Here is a 19,574-nt window from a genome sequence, read left to right as displayed (position 1 = left end):
GTGGAGAAAATGGTTATCAGGCACATATCTATTCAGTCAGGCACATATTCAGTCAGTCAGTCATGTCTTTATTTAGGTCTGTAAGTCTTCAAAAAGCAGTAGTAATTTAATTTGGTTTAAGCCATGTCTAAATGTAACATGTAGAGAAGACTACTTTTTATATTCCTCTTCTAGATAGAAATCTTTTCTTCTCTTTAAGGATTCCACTCTATTTTCTAGCATACCTATGATGCCAAAATTCAAATACTATTTCAGAAATAAATAAAATCACCATCCAAATAAGTGACATGCCCTCTCTAATTAGGGTTCTGTATCCTCCACCACCATTAATCTGAAGACCTGAACTACACATGGAGATTCTTCAGCTATCATCCATGGCAGCCTGGGTTTGAGTCCTCCTCACTCCAGTGAGCTGCTCACTTCTCAGCCACAAGTCTGATGAACTGGGAATGACTGTCATAAAGCGTGAGGTTGTCACTATTGTCCAACCATTTCATTTTTCCAGTATTATCTCCTGCTTCCAAGGCCAGATTATCCATTGTGTCACCTGTTTCATAATGATAGTTCCCCAGCTCCTGTCACCATTCATGCATTATCAGTGTTTCAAGGATCATCCACCTATTGATGAGTTATGGGTTCTGGGAGCCCCCTTGAGCTCTCCTTGAATCCTTGAGCTACAGGCTCTGGAAACCCCCCTTGGACTCTGATTATATCTGCCCATTTGATGAGGCATTTGCATGAGATGGGCCCAAACCTCTGTTACTAGACTTCCCACCTTTGAGCCTATCCAAATATCAATCCACCCTTGAACTAGCCTAGCCCTCCATTGTCTGTAGTCTCCAGGTAGCCTCCAGCAACTTCCCACCCTTAATCATTCATTGACCTCATTAACTCCCCCTCTAGACCACCCCTACATTCCTCCCACAACCTTCTGTATATAAGACCCTATCTCGTCTCCATGTCTGTGACAGCACCATAGAATAGTGAGCACATCATAGAATGACCTAGCACAAGCTTATTTTATGCCCAATATAAGTGAATTTTTAATAAACTTTACTTTTCTTTGGCTGAGAGAAGACTTGAATCGAATTCATTCGGCAGGACCTGGCTTGTTGGTATTTTGGGGTCTACAGTGAAACTAAATTTTTTCCGATGTTGTAAAAGACAACCCAAAGGAGATCTTTTGGGAGTTCCAGGCATAGAGCCTGGAAGTCCCTTCCTCCATAAAGGAAGGTTTGAGAGTAAGCCTCGAAAAACAAACAAAAAAAAAAACACAAAAAAGTACCTGAAGTTTTCCCAGTTCCCTAGCGCCAAGAGAATCGAAAGAATCTGGCTTACACTTCCAGATGGGGCATCTGTCTTTGTCTTCCAATCTTCAGAAGCTGCACACATGTCCATGTTCTCCAAAATAACCAAACAGGACCAAGAACCTGAGGTCAGGCTGAGCATGAAACAGCCTCCTAGCTGTCTGACCTAATGGGACCTGAGAGGTCAGGCCCCACAAAATACACACACACACACACACACACACACACACACACCCCAAAACAAAATGCACTTCCAAAGTACGAGGGAAAGACAAAACCTCATGTACCTTCCAGTGCCTGCTAGAGAAGAGCTTGAGATTAGCAGTGTTTCCCAGTCAGGAAACCATAAAAATGAAGAAGTTCAAGTCTTCTCTCAGCCAAAGAAAAGTAAAGTTTATTAAAAATGTCCTTATATTGGACACAGAATGAGCCTGTGCTAGGTCATTCTATGATGCTCTCACTATTCTATGGTGCTCTCACAGACATGGAGACAAGATGGGATCTTATATACAGAAGGTTGTGGGAGGAATGTAGGGGTGGTCTAGAGGAGGAGTTAATGAGGTCAATGAATAAGGGTGGGAAGTTGCTGAAGGCTACCTGGAGACTACAGACAATGGAGGGCTAGGCTAGTTCAAGGGTGGATTGATATTTGGATAGGCTCAAAGGTGGGAAGTCTAGTAACAGAGGTTTGGGCCCAGCCACAGTGTAAGGCTTATGGCCTCATATCCAAGGGGGGTTCCCAGAGCCTGTACCTCAAGGACTCAAGGAGAGCTTGAGGAGGCTCCTAGAGCCCATACCTCATCACCTATCCCTTATAAACCACTAAATGTTCTTGGCTGAAATGTTTGTGTAACTGCTCCTCCATCTCCTGTTCCTCTGCCCTGGATTTCCCTAAGGAGCTTTAGCTTCTTCACCAAACTTGTTTCCAGGTAGCATTGATTTTCTCTCCTTGATCCCCCATCTCTCCTGCGATTGCCTATTCTCCACAGTCTTTCCTTTTGATTGCTGTAAATTGTAAGATATTTTTCCCAGAATGAGGATGAATGACTTTATTTCTACTGCTGTCCCTTTTCCACTTAGTAATGATGGGATCTGTAGCATGATTTAGGCCCCAATGTCCCAAAAGTACTCAGCCAATCAGTCCAGCTGCTAGATTTCAAGGTCATCCATTTTCAATCTCACACAAGCCATTATGACTCTTTTGTTCAACATGTCCATTCTTTTCATTAAACTGTGGAGAAAAATTTCTTCCACTGATCTGTGGATCTGCCCACATGGGTCCAGTCAAGACAGAGACTGCAGTGTATTCCAGGGGATTGTACTCCAGCCACTCAACAAGACAGGCCACTTTCTCATTGGTACCTATGTTGGACTTTTGAACATGAACAAGGTGATGTCAGAGGCTTGTGGAAATTTTCATTAGCACCATTTGAAGGTGACATAATGACTGGGCTTTGATAAATACAAATGTGATGAAAATGAACTACTATAGGGCAACCCTCACCCCAGAAGCTGCAGAGGAGCTGAGCCAGGGCCGCTGGGGCCTGCCAGTCACCCAGGACAGGCTACTGTTGAGACACATGGTAGCTAGGGCCTGAGCTAGACCAAGAGCTGCCATCAGTGTTCCTGACAAGCTTAGTGATGGGGGTTAGGAGGTACAAGCTTTTGGGGCTGTGGCCTCAGTCTACTGTGGAGGCTGCCCAGGGGACAATATGAGGCTATAGGACGAACGGCTCTGCAGCCCCTGTGCTGGGATGGGCTCCTCATGTGTCTGCAATGTGCAAATGAAGCCATCACAATGGCTTTCACAAAAGGCTGGGGGTGGGCAGGCCCAGCTTTGAGGTAACCACCCCCACCCTCCTAGTGACCTTACCACAGGACAAACATTGTCTTAATGTTGTCAGCCAGAAAGCCTTCTTTCATCTTGATTGGAGACTGGCTTCCAATCATCCTTAAGGGGTAGCAGACAGTATAAAGAACACAGGTATCATTGTCTTAATGTTGTCAGCCAGCACTAAGTACCCAAGCAAAGGTCCTTTTATCTAGACTTCAAGACTCACTCCCAAATTCCATGGTCCCTCTTCCATGCTCCTTTTGCCTGAATTCACCCAACTGTCACTGGATTCACAGGTAAGCAACTCCGAGCTCCCAGTCCAGTTCCTGGTCCAGCTCAGCACATCAAGCTTAGCAGAGTTACCACAATATTCACACACATTGCTGGCACCATCATCAATTCACTTTCTGCCTGTGAAATCAACACAGATCAGTGGACAGGGCTTCTGTCTGAGAAATTATCACAAATCATCAGCAAAGTCCTGGAACCTCTGAAAACATCAGTAAAACCCTCCTTCAGGACTTCTATAAGCAGACAGCAGTAAAGACCTCTTTCAGGGCTTCTGAACCAGTAGTAAGTTCTCAGGGCTTCTGTAACAGCAGCAAAGGTCCTCTGTCAGCAGACAGGTCTGACAAAGTAACATCAACACAGATAGAACAGACAAAGAGCCAGCACCACAGGCATCCTTCCTCCTAGCTCTGCTCAGTCCCAGCTCCTGCTCTAGCTTTGATCTCCTCTACTCCTTCCTGTTCTGCCCTTCCTCTTATGTCCTTCCTCTTCCTGTCTTTGGCAAGTTCCTCCTACTTTGAGCTTCACAGGTTCTGTTTCTAACAAAGACTTGTTATAATCACAGGTGAGGTTCAAAGGTGCTTGAAGAGCTGAACCAAAGAGGTTAGTGCTATTTTGCTTGCCATTACAGCATGTAGCATAAATAAAATATTAGCAAATACAAATATATAACAGCTAGTTAAATTCAACATAGTTTGAGAGGTACAGCAAAAACATTTTGTGAGGGGAGGTAGGGGAAAAACATAGAGGAGGAAGATGGTAGTTAGGTCATGTCTTAAGGGAAGAGAAGGAATCCATGAGAAGGCAGTAAAGAGGGAGTACTTTACAGATATATAGGACTGCTAGTGCAAAGAACATTGACAATAGATGTAACCTTGTTGTGAGGGGCAGAGAGATATCATGTAAGTCTGACTGTATCCCAGAGGGCAGGGGGGAGAGTTAAGGTTTCCCAGAAAGTTGGGAAATGTGCTTAGGGTCCAAGTTGTGTAGAGTTGAGTTTATATTTGGTTCTAGAGCTGATAGGAAACTATGCAACAAGACTGAGAAGTCTCCCAGATTGAAAGGCAGAAGGAGACCTAGAGCTAATCAAATTCAATTCCCTCATTATTCAGATGAGGAAAATATGGCAAGTTCAATGACTTACTGAGTCACATTTTAGTAAGTAGAAAAACCAGTGTTGAAACTGATGTTCTTTGCTAAATTAGTGTTCTTTCTATTATAGCATGCTACCTCTTCTTCAGTTTTCACTAGAAAATAATAATGAAGAATGACTACATTGTCCATATTCTTGGTAAAGTTCTTGAAGAGAGAATATCCACATATGAATGACTAACTAAAAGGAAACAATAAATTCTAATTCCAAATAACTTCATCCAATGAAATTTTATTTTTTAAGGTTCTGTTCATTGGCATATAGTTGATATTCTAGTTTATACTTTATTAAGTAACAAGAAGTAGCACCACAATTCAGTCTATAATCATAATGCAGAGAGCCTCAAAGGCTGTATATACTTTAAGGGCTGCCCACATATCCCTGATGATCTCCTTTACAACCAAAGGCCAGCCAGGGCGGCCAGGTAGCACAGCGAGTAAGAGCACCAGCTCCAGTGTTGAGAAGACCTGGAGATCTAATCCCGGGCTCAGACACTTAGCACCCACCCAGAAACACCTGGCCTTGTAACCTTGAGCAAGTTACTTAACCCCAATTGCTTAGGGGCGGCCAGGTGGCTCAGCAAGTAAGATCACCAGCTCCAGTGTCGGATGACCTGGATCAAATCCGGGCTCAGATACTTAGCACCACACCCAGAAATAACTGGACGTATAACCTTGAGCAAGTTACTTAACCCCAATTGCTTTAAAAAAAAAAAAAGGCCAGCCAAAACATTTTCCTGTTCTTGAACCTAAAGTCCCTTTGCAGTCTTCTCAGTGCTAGTGAAAAGAATCACCAAATCATTACTAAAATATGTATGTCTCTAGGGATGAGGAAGAACCTTCAAAGGGTTTCCTCTAACTCTCATTAGGTCACTAATGTGAATTAGATGATGAGTTTAGTTGTCCTAGTGAGACCCTAAAACACAAATTAATATAAGCTAGAATAGGTTTTATTGAAGAGTACCTTTGTACTCTTTAGGTGAGAACCATGGTGGTGAATGTCAGGAAAAGTGAAGGCAGCAAAAAGCCCTGAATGTTTGAAAAGTCGAATGAGGACACTGGATCTTCCAAACACTGTGAAATAGTAGCTGAGGGGTTTAATAGGAAGAGGTTTTTATTTGTTTGTTTGTTTTAGAAAAAAACAAGAAAGGGTCTCAGGAAAGGTTAGCCCTTCTCTCTCTTGATGTAGCACATAGCCACAAGTAAGCTCCTACCCTCTCTGTCTACCCCCAACTCTCAATCTTGGATTTTTAATAATTTCCAGACCCAACAAAGTTCTTTTAGTAAATGGTTAACAGAGTACATATCCCAGCATGGAACTGCTGGATGCTGGTTCTATCCCCCAAAATGAAATATGCTTTCAAACTTGTTAAAAGCATACTTTTATTCCACTTGTAACTGTCAAGTCAACTGTTATTAAGGCTAGAGAATTTTCTTATTCTCTGCTGTCTTCACAGTTGGCATGTAGTTAGTTGAAAAACTACCAAATGATGACACCTCTATAGTTAGCAATATTTTTTAATCTTTAAATGCTTATTGATGTCTTTGGGGGGGTGATGTTTCTCTGAGGAAATACTACCCAGATCAGTGAGAGTCCTAGACCTCAGAATGTATTACTTTATCCATCTTTTCATTTGCACTGATGAAGCTCAAATATTTTGCTATATTCCCCATAACCACATCCAAGTAAACCACTTGAGCTAAAGAGACTGAATGTAACCAAGAGGTCTCGAACCCATCAGCAGGTTAGTTAGGTGTTTTCCTGCAAGCATGTGAAGAATTCCTGAGCAGATTAGGTAGATATGAAAAATCTGTTACAAAAAACCATGAAAGTAGTAGAAACAAATACTATAGAATGTTTAGAGCTTGGTCAGACATTGATGATACCAAGATCATTTACTGTATCCTAAACCATCATGAGTCATCTCAACTTTTGTCTTGCCAATGAATTCTAATGATTCTGGGGCAGGGGGAGGGGGGGGAATGAGACTTACTACAACATTACCTACTTAAATCCAATTTATGCATACATCAAAAGACATTACCAGTACCATTATACGATTTTTACCTACCTCAAAATCCTATGACAACAGGAAAGTGATGAAGCAACAGAAACAGATACTCTGGGAGCTATAGTCACAACCCTGAATGCAAGCAATCCAAGCTGTAGGATCATATCACTGAACTGAAGTAGCAACAGGATTCAGCAGCCCTTTGGGGGTCGGAACATACTTTTTTTTAACTTTAAAGTGTTTTTTTTCCCAATAATACGTAAAGATACTTTTCAACATTTATTTTGTAATATTTTGAGCTCCAGATTTTTTCTTCTCTTCTTCCCTCCCCACTCCCCAATACAGCAGGCTATCTGATATAGGTACAATCATGTTAAACACACATTTCCACATTAGACATGTTGTGAAAGAAGAATCAGAACAAAAGGGAAAAATCACAAGAAAGAAAAAAAAAGTGAAAAGAGTATGATATGACCTGCATTCAGACTCCACAATTCTTTGTCTAGAGATGGTCAGCACTTTCTATCATGAGTCCCTTAGAATTGTCTTAAATCATGGCATTGCTAAGAAGAGCTAAGTCTATCATAATTGACCACGACACAATGTTGCTTTTACTGTATATAATGTTCTCCTGGTTCTGCTCACTTCACTCAGCATCAGTTCATGTAAGTCTTTCCAGGTATGTCTGACATATGCCTGCTCATCATTTCTTATGGAACAATAGTATTCCATTACATTCATATGCCACAACTTGTTCAGTCATTCCTCAGCTGATGGGCATTCAATCCCCTTGATTCCTGTTCTTTGCCACCACAAAAAAGAGCTACTATAAATATTTTTGTACATATGGGTCCTTTTCCTATTTTTATGATCTCTTTGGGATACAGACCTAGTAGTAGTGTTGTAAGATCAAAGGATATGCACAGCTTTATAGACTTTTGGGCATAGTTTCAAATTTGCATAGATTTTTTTAAGGACCACACCACTCACCTCCTTATGTGAAGAAGGGGTTATAAAAGGTACCCCAAACATTATCTTCTTTCAGCTAATTTAACCGTACCCTACTTACTATGGTAGGTGGGTATCCTAACCTGTGTTCAAACCCTCCCTAAATGTACAAAAACTTTTGTGAAGATGTTTCCACTCACTATGTGAATTGTTGGCAAATTTATGGACTACAGGAAATCCAGCAGACTGAAAGGCAAACAGCTGTTTTTCTTAAAAAATAAAATAAAATAAAAAACCTCAGCAGGCACCTCATCCAAATAGCAGCCCAGAATGAAACAATACTGTCAAATGAAGGCCATCTTATTGAAGTTAGAGCTGGACAGAAGGTATTCTGTTGTGACTGCAGTGATGGAGAGATGTAGTAAATAAGCTTGTATGCCTTCCAAAAGGAATGAATGGCAGCCTCAGGACAATGTGATTGCCATTTGCAGGAAAATTCCACACCAACATCATGGACTATGTGTGCTCCCACCATGAAAAACCCTGATGGGGCTAAAGAGAAATTTTATGAAGATCTGGAGCCCTTCACCATCAATGTGCCAGAAAAGAAAATCTTATAATTCTGGGTAACTTTAATGCCAGAGTAGGCTTAGACTATCAGGCATGGCAGGAAGTCTTTGCAGGAATGGAGTCAGAAATAGCAAGAGTAATGGTCACTTAGTACTGAAGACTTGTGTGACTCATGATCTCATGACCAAAACTGTCTTCCATTTACCTAAATGTAATAAAACTTCACTGATGCACCCTCACAGCAAACATTGACATTTAAGCAAAACAGACAGATGGGATGTGACACTGACAAAAGCAATGTGTGGCCCAGAACGCTGGATCAGTCATTGACTTATCCTCTTTACCATAAACACTTGTATTCAACAAAAGTGGTGGCCCCAAGGAAAGATGGATACTGGAAGACAATGTCAGCAGATTAGAGAAGTTCTCCATGTGCAAACAGTTTGTTGCTAACTGGGAAGGCAGGCTAAGCCAACACAAGGCAACAGTGGGTCAGAAAAGGAGTGGATAGCTTTCAGAGACTTGTTGTAGAGCATGACATTTACTAAGAGACTTCTAAATAGACCATTATCAACCAATGCTAAAGCTATTGACTGTATACCTGTGTAGTAGCAACCACACTGACATATTCAGGATGACTACTAGCACAGGTTCTTAGATGTGCTTTACTAGGAAAGATGGCTGTTCAAGTGGTCAACAACCTTTTTTAATTACCTTCAATAGTTCAGGGGAAAAATCAGCACCCTGAACTATAGAGAAAATCCAAACAAAGATAACAGAGAAAATATAAGTAGAGAAATAAAGACCAACAGGCACGGCTTCTAACCATCTGACAAATTAGCACAGATCAATAGACAGATTCAACTGTCTGACCAAGGCAATACATGCACAGTTACCAGAGAATCACCAACATGTGTATTTTTCAAAGCTGGGGGGCTCCTTAAAGGTTAACCAGAGTCTCATCTGATTAAATGACAAAAACACTCTTCAAATGAGTGAGTTCCAAAGCAAAATGCTAACCTCAGAGTGTGTGTGTGTGTGTATATATATATATATATATATATATATATATATATATATGTTTCTTTCAGGGTCAGAGGGCATCACACCTTGTGGCTTACTGCCTAATTACAAAGTGACAAAAGGTGTAGGCCTTCCTGAAAAACAAGCCTCCACTAATCAAGCTTCCATTAATGGGCTTCACATGACAGCTATGAATTGGCAGGAAGATCTTAAATCCTATTAACCTTACAACTTTGGGTTGAAGTCAATTGCTTTCTAGCTGAACATCCAAATGAAGACGAGGTTTTGATCATTATTAGGCTCCTCTCATGTGGCAAAGTATCTGATGCTGATTCTGTTCTAGCTGAGATTTACAAGGCAAAGGGTCCATTGCTCATACAAAAGTTGACTGGATAATTTGGCAAGAGGAGGTTCTCCCCTAGCAGGTCAATGATGCTTCCATTGTTCATCTCTGTTAAGGAAAGGGAAATAGGTTGTTGTGTGATAATCACAAGGGAGCCTTTCTCTTAGGCATTACTAGAAAGATTCTTGCCAGAGTTCTCCTTAATAGGCTAATCCTTCACCTGAAAGACGGTCATCTATCCAAGAGCCAGTGTGGCTTCAGAAAGGGCCAAAGAACTGTTGATATGGTATTTGTTTCCTAACAACTTCAGAAGAAATTCCAGAAGTATAACATAGGTTTGCGTACAATGCTCATAGATCTGACTAAAGTCTTTGATATTGTCAATCCTGAGGGTCTGTGGAAAATCATGGCAAAATTTGTTTGTATGGAGAAGTCCATAAGGATTGCATGCAAGTTCCATGATGGAATGCTCGAACAGGTTCTGGATTATGGATGGTGCTTTCCTGCTTTCCCAGTTACTAGTAGAATGAGGCATGACTGTGTACTTGTGTCCATGCTTTTTAGCATGATATTTTACAGCAGTATTTTCAGATACCTTTATTAAGGATAAAAATGGCATTGAGGTCAGCTAGGACACTGACAGTAAATTATTTAACTTGAAAAAGCTAAAAATCAAACTAAAATGAGGGATAGTTGGTATGTTATTTTTTGTTTGCAGATGATTATATACTTCATGCAGCTTCTGAGGCTGGATACAATAGAGTATGGATTAATTCTTTGCTGCTTGTGCTAATTCTGGCCTGATAATTGACACCAAGCCAACAAAGGTTCTCCACCAAATAGCACCTCACCATCCACACATGGAACAATAGGTTACAGCAAATGGAGAAATTTTGAATGCTGAGGATAAATTCATCTATCTTAGCAGTATAATTTCTGGGAATATACACATAGACGATGGTTGACACATGCATTGCCAAAACTAGCTCAGTGTTTGGGAGATTCCAAAGTAAAGTGTGGAAGACAAGAGGTATTAGGCTGACTACCAGACTGAAGGTCTACAGAGCCATTGTGCTAACCTCATTGCTACATGCCTGTGAAATCTGGACAGTCTAACAACACCATGCCAGGAAATTGAATTGACCATCTTAAAGATCCTGAAGATCAACTTCAAGATAATGTGTCAGACACTGAAGTCCTTTCTTAAGTTGAACTGCCATGTATTCAAAGTTTATTTCAGAGACTACAACTCTGATAGACTGGCCATGCCATTCCAATGTCAAATTATATTTGCCTAAAAGATAATTTCCCAGAAAAGTCAGACAAGACAAACTGTCACATTGAGGTTAGCGGTGATACAAGGACACTCTCAAGGAGTCTGCAAAACTTTGGTATCCATTTTGAGACATGGGAGACACTGGCATGGGACTGCCCAGCATGGTGTGCCAGCATCAAAAAAGGCACATTGGTCTGTGTGCAAAGAGAAATTCAGTAGTTCAAAACAAATTTGAGGAGCACAAATCTAGAGACATCTCCACTTTGATTGTTCTTATGGAGTATTTGTACCCAACCTGTGGTAGAGACTTCCAAGCTCATGATCAGACAGTCAGACAAAATGTAACTAACTGACGATGACATAGTGACTTCATTTTAGTCCTTCTCAAGCATGAAGAACAACCAACCAACTTTTTTCTTCTATTTATGTCTTCAGTAATTAACCTAATGACTTAAAGTGGTAGGCATTTTTTTTTAACTTATCTCATGACATTCCTTCCGATTTGACTTCCTGCCCATGAGAATTAAGAATGCAAAGTATGTAACTAGGTGGCACAGTAGATAGAGGATTGAACCTGGAGTCAGGAAGACCTGAGTTCAAATCCCCTTCAGAGACTTACTGAAAGTGGTACCCTGGGCAAGTCTCTTAACCTTATTTGCCTAAGTTTCTTATATATAAAATGATCTGAAGAAGAAAATGGCAAACCACTCCAGTACCTTTGCCAAGAAAAATCCAAAGAGTTGGACATGTCTCAACAACAACAAAGTAATATTGTAAAAAAATTAAAGAGGTCATAATGACAAAGAAACATGTCTCCCTAAATTTTAGGATTGTGGGAGTGATAATATGGTATAAAATCCTCTTTTTCATACATGAAGAAACAAATCCACAGAGGTTATGTGACATCCCCAAATAAGTGAATACCAGTGTTTAATAAACTGCTGTTGGTGAATGGTACAAGAGTTTGACATGCTACTTAAAGCCATCCTCAAATTTTTATAATCAACTCTATGCACTTTCTGAAATTGTTTTCCTCCTCTACTTAGCATAATTCTATCCATTCCTTAGATCCCAATTCAGCTAAGTTCCCTCAAAAACTAGTTAGCATAGTGCCTTGCATAAAGTAGGTACTTAATAAAACTTGAATTGAATAGTTCAATCCATGTGTTCTCCTTTCTCTAACCTCCTATGGCATTTAATATTATGTACCTCATTTGAGCATTTATTAACATATTGCATTGAATTTTTATTGTTTTTCATTAATCTTACCAGACTGTCATTCCTAGAATAAAATGTTTATGGTTCATGAAGGAAAGAAGGATGGAAAAAAGGAAGGAAGGAAGGAAGGAAGGAAGGAAGGAAGGAAGGAAGGAAGGAAGGAAGGAAGGGAGGAAGGAAGGAAGGAAGGAAGGAAGGAAGGATAAAAAGGAAAAATACGAACTAAGCATATGTCTTACAATAAAAAGTAAGCTAATACAAATGGAAATTGTAGAAAGATTTAAGTCTGAATATAGGAAACTAATCTAAAAGTTAGCTTTATTTAACTAAATATTTTTTCTCTCCTGAACTGAAATGTCTCAAAAAAGAAAAGAAATTTCTAAGGAATAGTGCATAAACAATATTTATGGAAATATGCCTTAAGTATTTAAGCATAAAATATAACATTAAATAACACATCATAGTTATACCCTAGAAAGTCTACTTTAATGAGGAATAGAGTATTGGAATCATATGAAAACTACTCATATGGAAAAGACTATATAATATATATGAAAAAGATTTTTGCAAAATATATAGAATATGTTTCATTTGATCTCTACATTATTTTATAAAATGTCAATTCACCAAAAAAAACCTCATTCTACCTATGTAATTTGGTATATTTGTGTGTAAAAATAGCATGAGGATGAAAAATAAATTAATTCATTTCTGACAAACTTTAAAAAAAATTAAATAACTGAGTTGTTAGAAACCAGGAAAGCATTCTCTTTCTTTTTTCATTTTCCTCTTTCTATGTCATTCTTCTCTTTGGTCATCACCTTCTCTTTTCCAAATTACTTGGCCGAAACGAGCTCCTTTTAACACAACTAACAAGAGACAGCAGGGCTTCAGAGAATACAAGACTTCAGAGAACAAGGCAGTTAAGCTCAACTGTGCCTATCCTTTGAAGTCTCACTGTCTAGCTAGCTCTCCTAAGAGACATGTCTGGTCTTTCAAAGTATCCCATAGCGAGCCCTACAATACTGCCTTCATTTGGAAAAAGATAAGAGATGGAGAAAAGCGAAAAATAAAAAAAGAACCAAGAAGGCACTTTCTTTTGCCACAGTTTACTTTTTCAAAATTAATGAATTTTTATGATATTACTTTTCAATTTGTCATTAAAATATATTTGTTTATTATCCCATTGAAATACTCCTGATAATAGTGAAATTGGCAAATGAATATAATTGTGGTTGATTATTAAGTGAATTGAAAATTCCAAAGGAGAAGTATTAAAAAAATTTAAGTGCCAGATAAAGTAATAGAGGTGGGTTATTTAGCTACAGAACCTAGACTCTAATAATCTGATCTGGATAAATTCTATATCTATAAGAAGCCTGTAAATTGATATTAGAGATGACAGATAGATAGATCGATGTTAGATAAATAGATAGAATTCTTTTCATGAAATAATACATATATATAGTTAAAATTAAACAATTTAGTTTTCAATTGAAGGTAAATAGAAACATTTCTAATCAGAGCTATACATATATATATAGGGCTACTTCTGGGAGCCAAGATGATGGAATAAGTAGTAATTCTCCCATATTCACCTCCAAACAACCACAAAAGAGCTCTCTAAAACAAATCGTAGAACAGTGGAACAAGCAAAATATGGAGTGAAACAATCTTTTAGTCTAGCAAACTTGTATGATTGGCAAGAAAGGTCTATGTCACTCAGATAAAAGGAGAACACAGTCCAGGAGAAGATGTGTTCTAGCAAACCAGCAGCAAGCTCCACCTCAGCAAGCCAGTAAGAGATCCTGAGCTCCAGTTCAGTGGAGCAGCCAAATGGCAACACCAGGTCCCCTCCACATACCTCAGCATAGCCAGAGAGACAGTCAGGCTCCATCCCTGTGAACCACCATGTGTTTCAGCATAACCCCAAACAAACAGGCAACCTCCAGTGACCAGACCACCAGATGCTTCAGTGTAGCCCCAGGAAATGCAGAAAAATCCCATTGGTCTCGGGATATACCAGGTGCCAGCACTAGGACCCTGGCTTAGCACTAGGTAAACCGCCAGATCCCTGTAACCTCCAGCAGCTTCAGGAACCCCACACTTTATCCCCTTAGTACAGTACCAGACATGAGGGTCCTCCATGGTCCTCAGGATAATATCAGTGAAGCACCAGGTAAATAGCCAGCGGCACAAGAAACCTTAGACAGTCCCCCTTCCACCCCAGGAGCAGAGCTCAGATTTCAAAGAAAGTAAAAAGGCCAAAAAAAAAAAAAAAAGATGAGAAAAAACAGCCACAACAAAAGAATTTGACCATGGAGAGTTATTGTGGTGACAGGGAACATCAAAACACAAACTCAGAAGAGGACAACAATGTCAAAAAAAAACCTAAGCGTAAAAGCCCCAAAGAAAAACTGGAAGTGGTCTCAAGCTCAAAAAGAACGCATGAAAGAACTCAAAAATGAGTTAAAAAAAACATATATAATTGAGGCAGAAGAAAAATCGGGAAAAGAAATGAAAATGATGCAAGAGAATTATGCAAAAAGAGTCAACAGTCTGGAAAATGAAAATACTTCCTTTAAAAATATAGGGGCGGGCAGTGCTGAGAAGCTGAGCCTTCACCCTGCGACCCCCGCCCCATGACCATGGCTGCTTCCCGCACAGCTGCACCCTGCTTCCCAATCCCACTACACCCTTGGCATTCAGCCGCTGCCACCTTCGCCTACCTCTTCCTTTCACCAGGGGCTCTGTGCGTCGTCAACCCTTATGCCTTTGCCTTTCACAGATCTATCAAGATTTCAGGGACCCCCTCCTTAGCTTCATGCGGCTTCTTTGAACCCCAGCTCTCCTTACATCCTAGTCGGGTCGCTTATTTTACACCCACCGTTGCTTCTCTGGGCTGTTTTGGGGGTTCATCGCTGCAATTCCCCCTTTGGGGTTTGCTCCTCTCCACTCTGCCTTGACTGCACCCCCTTTTTTGTTGCCTTTAGTTTTGTGCCTAGCGCGTTGTTGTTTGTTTTTTTTTCTCTATCTCCACTGTAGCCTCTGGTGCTCCTGCTTCCTGGGGATGGGGGGGGGGGGGGAATCGCACCCAAGAATCCAAGGCAAAGCCTCAGGCCAGACGGGCTCGGCTCCCTGGAGGACTTACTAGCCCTTTGTGCATCAGCTTTGCCGCAGGTCCCCCTCATCCAGCGCCCTTGCTAGAGCCCCTCCTCCCTGCCTCTCGTGCCCCTTCTCCCGGCCTGCCTAGCCCCCAGCCCCAGAAATGGTCAATGAAAAGGAGAAGACCTGTGGACAGGTGTTGGGTTTTTAACTGCTTTGTTCACCCTTACCATGCTGGTCATGCTGCAGACTGACTCAGACCACATTCCCACATACCAGGACCAGCTTGCAACACCTGGCCTGATAATTCGTTCCAAGACAGTGAACTTTGAGGTTTTGGTCAACCTCAGTGACACCAAGAGCTGGGCCAGCATGTGCAGATGCTCGATAAATTCCTGGAGCCTTACAACGACTCTATCCAGGCCCAGAAGAATGATGTCTGCTGCCCAGGCACTATTATGAACAACCGGACAATGGGGTTCTCAACTACCCCAAGTGGGCTTATCAGTTCAACAGGACATAGCTGGACGACTGTTCAAGGTTTAGCGACCCTATACAGTATGGCTACAGTACTGGCCAGCCCCACTTCTTAATCAAGATGAACCAGGTCATCAACTTCTCTGCAGGAGCCAATCAGAACATGAATGTTACCTGTGCAAGGAAGAGGAATGAGGATGCCAAAAATCTTGGTGACTTTGCTATGTTCCCTGCCAATGGCAACATTGACTTGATGTATTTTCCCTACCATGGCAAGAAGTTCCACTTGAATTATACACAGCCTCTGGAGTCTGTGAAGTTCATGAATGTGACCCCCAATGACGAAGTAAATGTTGAGTGCCGAATTAATTCAGTCAATATTGCCACTAATGATGAGTGTGACAAGTTTGCTGGCCTAGTAGCCTTCAAACTCCGAATAATAAAAAAGACCTGAGTTGACTCACTGCTGCCCTCCCTCTCCCTCTCCCTACCCCCCAGGGCTACATGGAATGTGCTTTGTGGATGCCTCCTTTCCTGCCTGATGGTCCTTTCCCAGCCCCTCCCCAAACCCCTCCTTTCCCCAAAGGTATTTTTTACCACAGAGCTATAATCCCATCCACACTCTTTCTCAACTCCCATCCCAGGTAGCCATTTTGGTTCCCTGGAAGGAAACCTTCTCCCACTGTTGGTAAGCAAAAAGTTTAGAGCAGGGAGGCCATCTTTTGCCCCTTTACTGACAAATTTGTTTCCAATGCCTTCCAGGTACTTGTATAATTCCTGGTGAAATACTACAATTACCCCTATGTCCTTCCTTTTTTCTATTTCTATGGGCTCAACAAATGCTTCCTCTTCTCAGTTTTCATGGTTTCCCTAGCAGCAGTAGGGGTGAGAGTGTCCTATCAGTGAGGGTCACTCATCTGATTACAAACCCATCTCCCCTTTCCCTTTTACCATCCATCTTAGTGACTTAGATAAAATATTTGGCAACCTATCTTGGCCCCTCCTTTCTCCCACACTTAATTATCCAGCCATTTTTCCCATCTGCTCTCCTCACCAAAAGCTCTTTAGGTGGCCATTTTTGAGTTGAAGATGGGGTTTGTCCAAGTTTTTCCCCTCATCCATTTTCCATACTCCACTTTTTACTGGTCTTTAAATTGCCATTTCTAGGTCTCGTTGTTCTTACAATTTCTTACCCCCTTCTCCATAAGGTCTGAGCTGAAAAATGGGGTGTCCTCTCCTCTTACTTGGACTCTAAAGGGGTGTATTTAAGAATAGAGAAGCCATTTTGTTTCTTGACTGAAAATTCCCAAACTCTGTCCCTACTTCATTCCTTTTGGATACTTTCCATAACCTGCTATCTGCTCCTCCAAAAGACATTTTTATCTCTGCATAATTTCCTTATAAACATTTACCTAGAGCATTTCCCCATCTCCCACTCCCAGGTCCATTTTCAAAACCTCATATGGCTATGGCAATATGCCATCTTTCCCTGTGTCCCCCCACTCTAGCTTTTCTTAGTAAATTACTGACTGATTACTAGCACTCCCTTTCCACTTAATATAAACCTGAAAGTTTTAAGTCCCCCTCTCAATTTGGAAATGGCTTCCTCTATTCCATATCCCCTCTGCCATTTTAGCCCTGTAATTTCCATAACATGTTTAAAGAGGCCCCTGCTCAGAAATATTTTTTAATCACAGAAGTGTTTTAATACTTCTCTTCCTCTTTTCTATCCCAAATCTATTCCCTATTAATGCTGCACTCTCCTTCCTTGAATCTGTCCTTTTTCTCATGAAATCAGGTCAAGGCCTGGGTTCAAATCCTGCCTTTGATACTTACCTGTGTGACCATGGGCAAATTTCTTAATCTTTTTTGAGCCTTGGTTTCTTCATTTGTAAAATGAGGATAATACCTGTAGTACCTATCTCCCAGAGTTGTTGTGAGCTTAAAATGAGATAATGTATGTAAAACATGTTTCAAAACATAACTAGATATACAAATGCCAATGCTTATTGTTCTGTCTCACCCACTTCTGTTATCATTTTTCCTTACCTCGGACCCCCAGAAGTCTGTCTGTACAGTTATTTAATGCCTGTGTCAGATCTACTGTAAAAGATAAAAGTACATTACAATGAGATATTATATATATACACATATATATCACACCCAAAATAAAAAATATAGGAGCAGTTAGGTGATGCAATGAATAGAACACCAACCCTGGAGTCAGGAGTACCTGAGTTCAAATCTGGTCTCAGACATTTAACACTTACTAGCTGTGTGAGTTTGGGCAAGTCACTTAATCTCAATTATCCTACCTTCCCACCTCCAAAAAAAAAAGTAAAAATATACTTGGCCAAATGGAAAAGGCAATACAAAAGCTAATTGAGGAAAACAACTCCTTAAAAGTTAGAATTGGGCAAATGGAAGCTAATGACCATATGAAATACCAAGAATCAATCAAACAAATTTAAAAGAATGAAAAAATAGAAAAAATGTAAAATACTTCATGGAAAAGACAACTGACCTGAAAAATATAACTTTTATTCATTTATTATATATTTATTTATATTTCACAATTGATAAATGGTCAAAGGATATGAACAGGAAGTTTCCAGATGAAATAATCAAAGCTATCTATAACTATATGAAGAAGTTCTCTAAATCACTGGTGATTATCAAAATGCAAATTAAAACAACTCTGAGATGCTACCACACACACACATTAGATTGGCTAATATGAAAAAAAAATAGGAAAATGAAAAATGTTGGAGAGGATGTGGAAAAATTAGGACACTAATGTACTGTTGGTGGAGCTGTGAATTGATCCAACCATTCTGGAGAGTGATTTGAAACTATGCCCAAAGGACAACCAAACAGTGATCTAGTCCTTTGATCTAGTAATAGCATTACTAGGTCTGTCTCTCAATGAGACCATAAAAAAGTGGAAAGTACCTACATCTGCAAAAATATTTATAGCAGCCCTATTTGTGGTGGCAAAATATTTGAAATTGATGGAATGCTCATCAAGTGGTGAATGGCTGAACAAGACGTGCTATATAAACATAATGGAATAATATTGTGCTATAAGAAATGATGAACAGGAAGATTTCAGTAAAACCTTGAAACACTTGCATGGATTGATGCATAGTGAAGTGAGCAGACCTGGTAAAAACACTGTAAACAATATCAGTGACATTGTGTGGTGATTAACTACAAAATGACTCAGCTCTTCTCAATAACACAATTATCTAAGATAAGTACAAAGGATTCACCAAGGAAAATGCTATCCACATCCAGATAAAGAACTGAAAGATTCTAAATGCAGATCAAAACATAATTTTCTTTCACCTACTTTACTCTTATATCACATTTTATCCCTTTTGACCATTTTTTTATTCAACTATGACTAATATGGAAATACATTTTATATGATAGCACTTCTATAACCTATATCAAATTGCCTACCATTTTCAGAAGAAGGGTGGGGGAGGGAGGGAGGGAAGAAGGGAGAAAAATGTGGAACACAAAGTCTTGTAAAAATGTATGCTAAAAATGATCTTGATATGTAATTGGGAATAAATAAAATTCTATTTAAAATGTGTATATGTGTGTGTACATGTGTGTGTATACTTGGACAACTATATAGAATATGAAAAAGGAAACAGATGAAGGGAAATGGGTTTTTCTGGGGTGTCTCGTGTAAAGTAACTAAGTTTCAGAGGCAATTTTATTATGTGACTGCAGACTTTTTTGCGACAGTGGCAAGATCATTGCATTTTGAGTTAAAAGAAGTGAGTGTGAATGACATCTGTTAACCATAACACCCAAACAACTCATTGACTCTCCCTGCATCTCATCTCTAAAATGGGTGGGTGTAGGTGTGGGACAATGTCGTCCTAGATGGTCTCTGTGGTTCCTTTGAACTCTAAATTCTAGAATCTCTCTTGGCTTCTGTAGCAAGCAGCAAGCACCCCAGCATCCCCAGGGTGGCTGCCAACACAGGTTCTTAGATTTGCTTTGC

General features: G+C 40.1%; 2 pseudogenes; one reads left to right on the top strand and one right to left on the bottom strand.

The window, feature by feature from the left end:
* Positions 1-368: 368 nt before the first annotated feature.
* LOC138165690 (ADP-ribose pyrophosphatase, mitochondrial-like) lies at positions 369-2,925 on the bottom strand (annotated as a pseudogene).
* An 11,694-nt stretch (positions 2,926-14,619) lies between these two features.
* LOC138165641 (sodium/potassium-transporting ATPase subunit beta-2-like) lies at positions 14,620-16,007 on the top strand (annotated as a pseudogene).
* Positions 16,008-19,574: the final 3,567 nt, after the last annotated feature.

This window comes from Petaurus breviceps, unplaced genomic scaffold, assembly GCF_028583685.1.
Source record: "Petaurus breviceps papuanus isolate PSGF00001 unplaced genomic scaffold, PetGlider_PUasm1.0 214, whole genome shotgun sequence".
In the NCBI taxonomy this organism is placed as follows: Eukaryota; Metazoa; Chordata; class Mammalia; order Diprotodontia; family Petauridae; genus Petaurus; species Petaurus breviceps.
The sequence above is the reverse complement of the archived record's forward strand: the minus strand, read 5'-3'. Positions and strand labels throughout refer to the sequence as shown.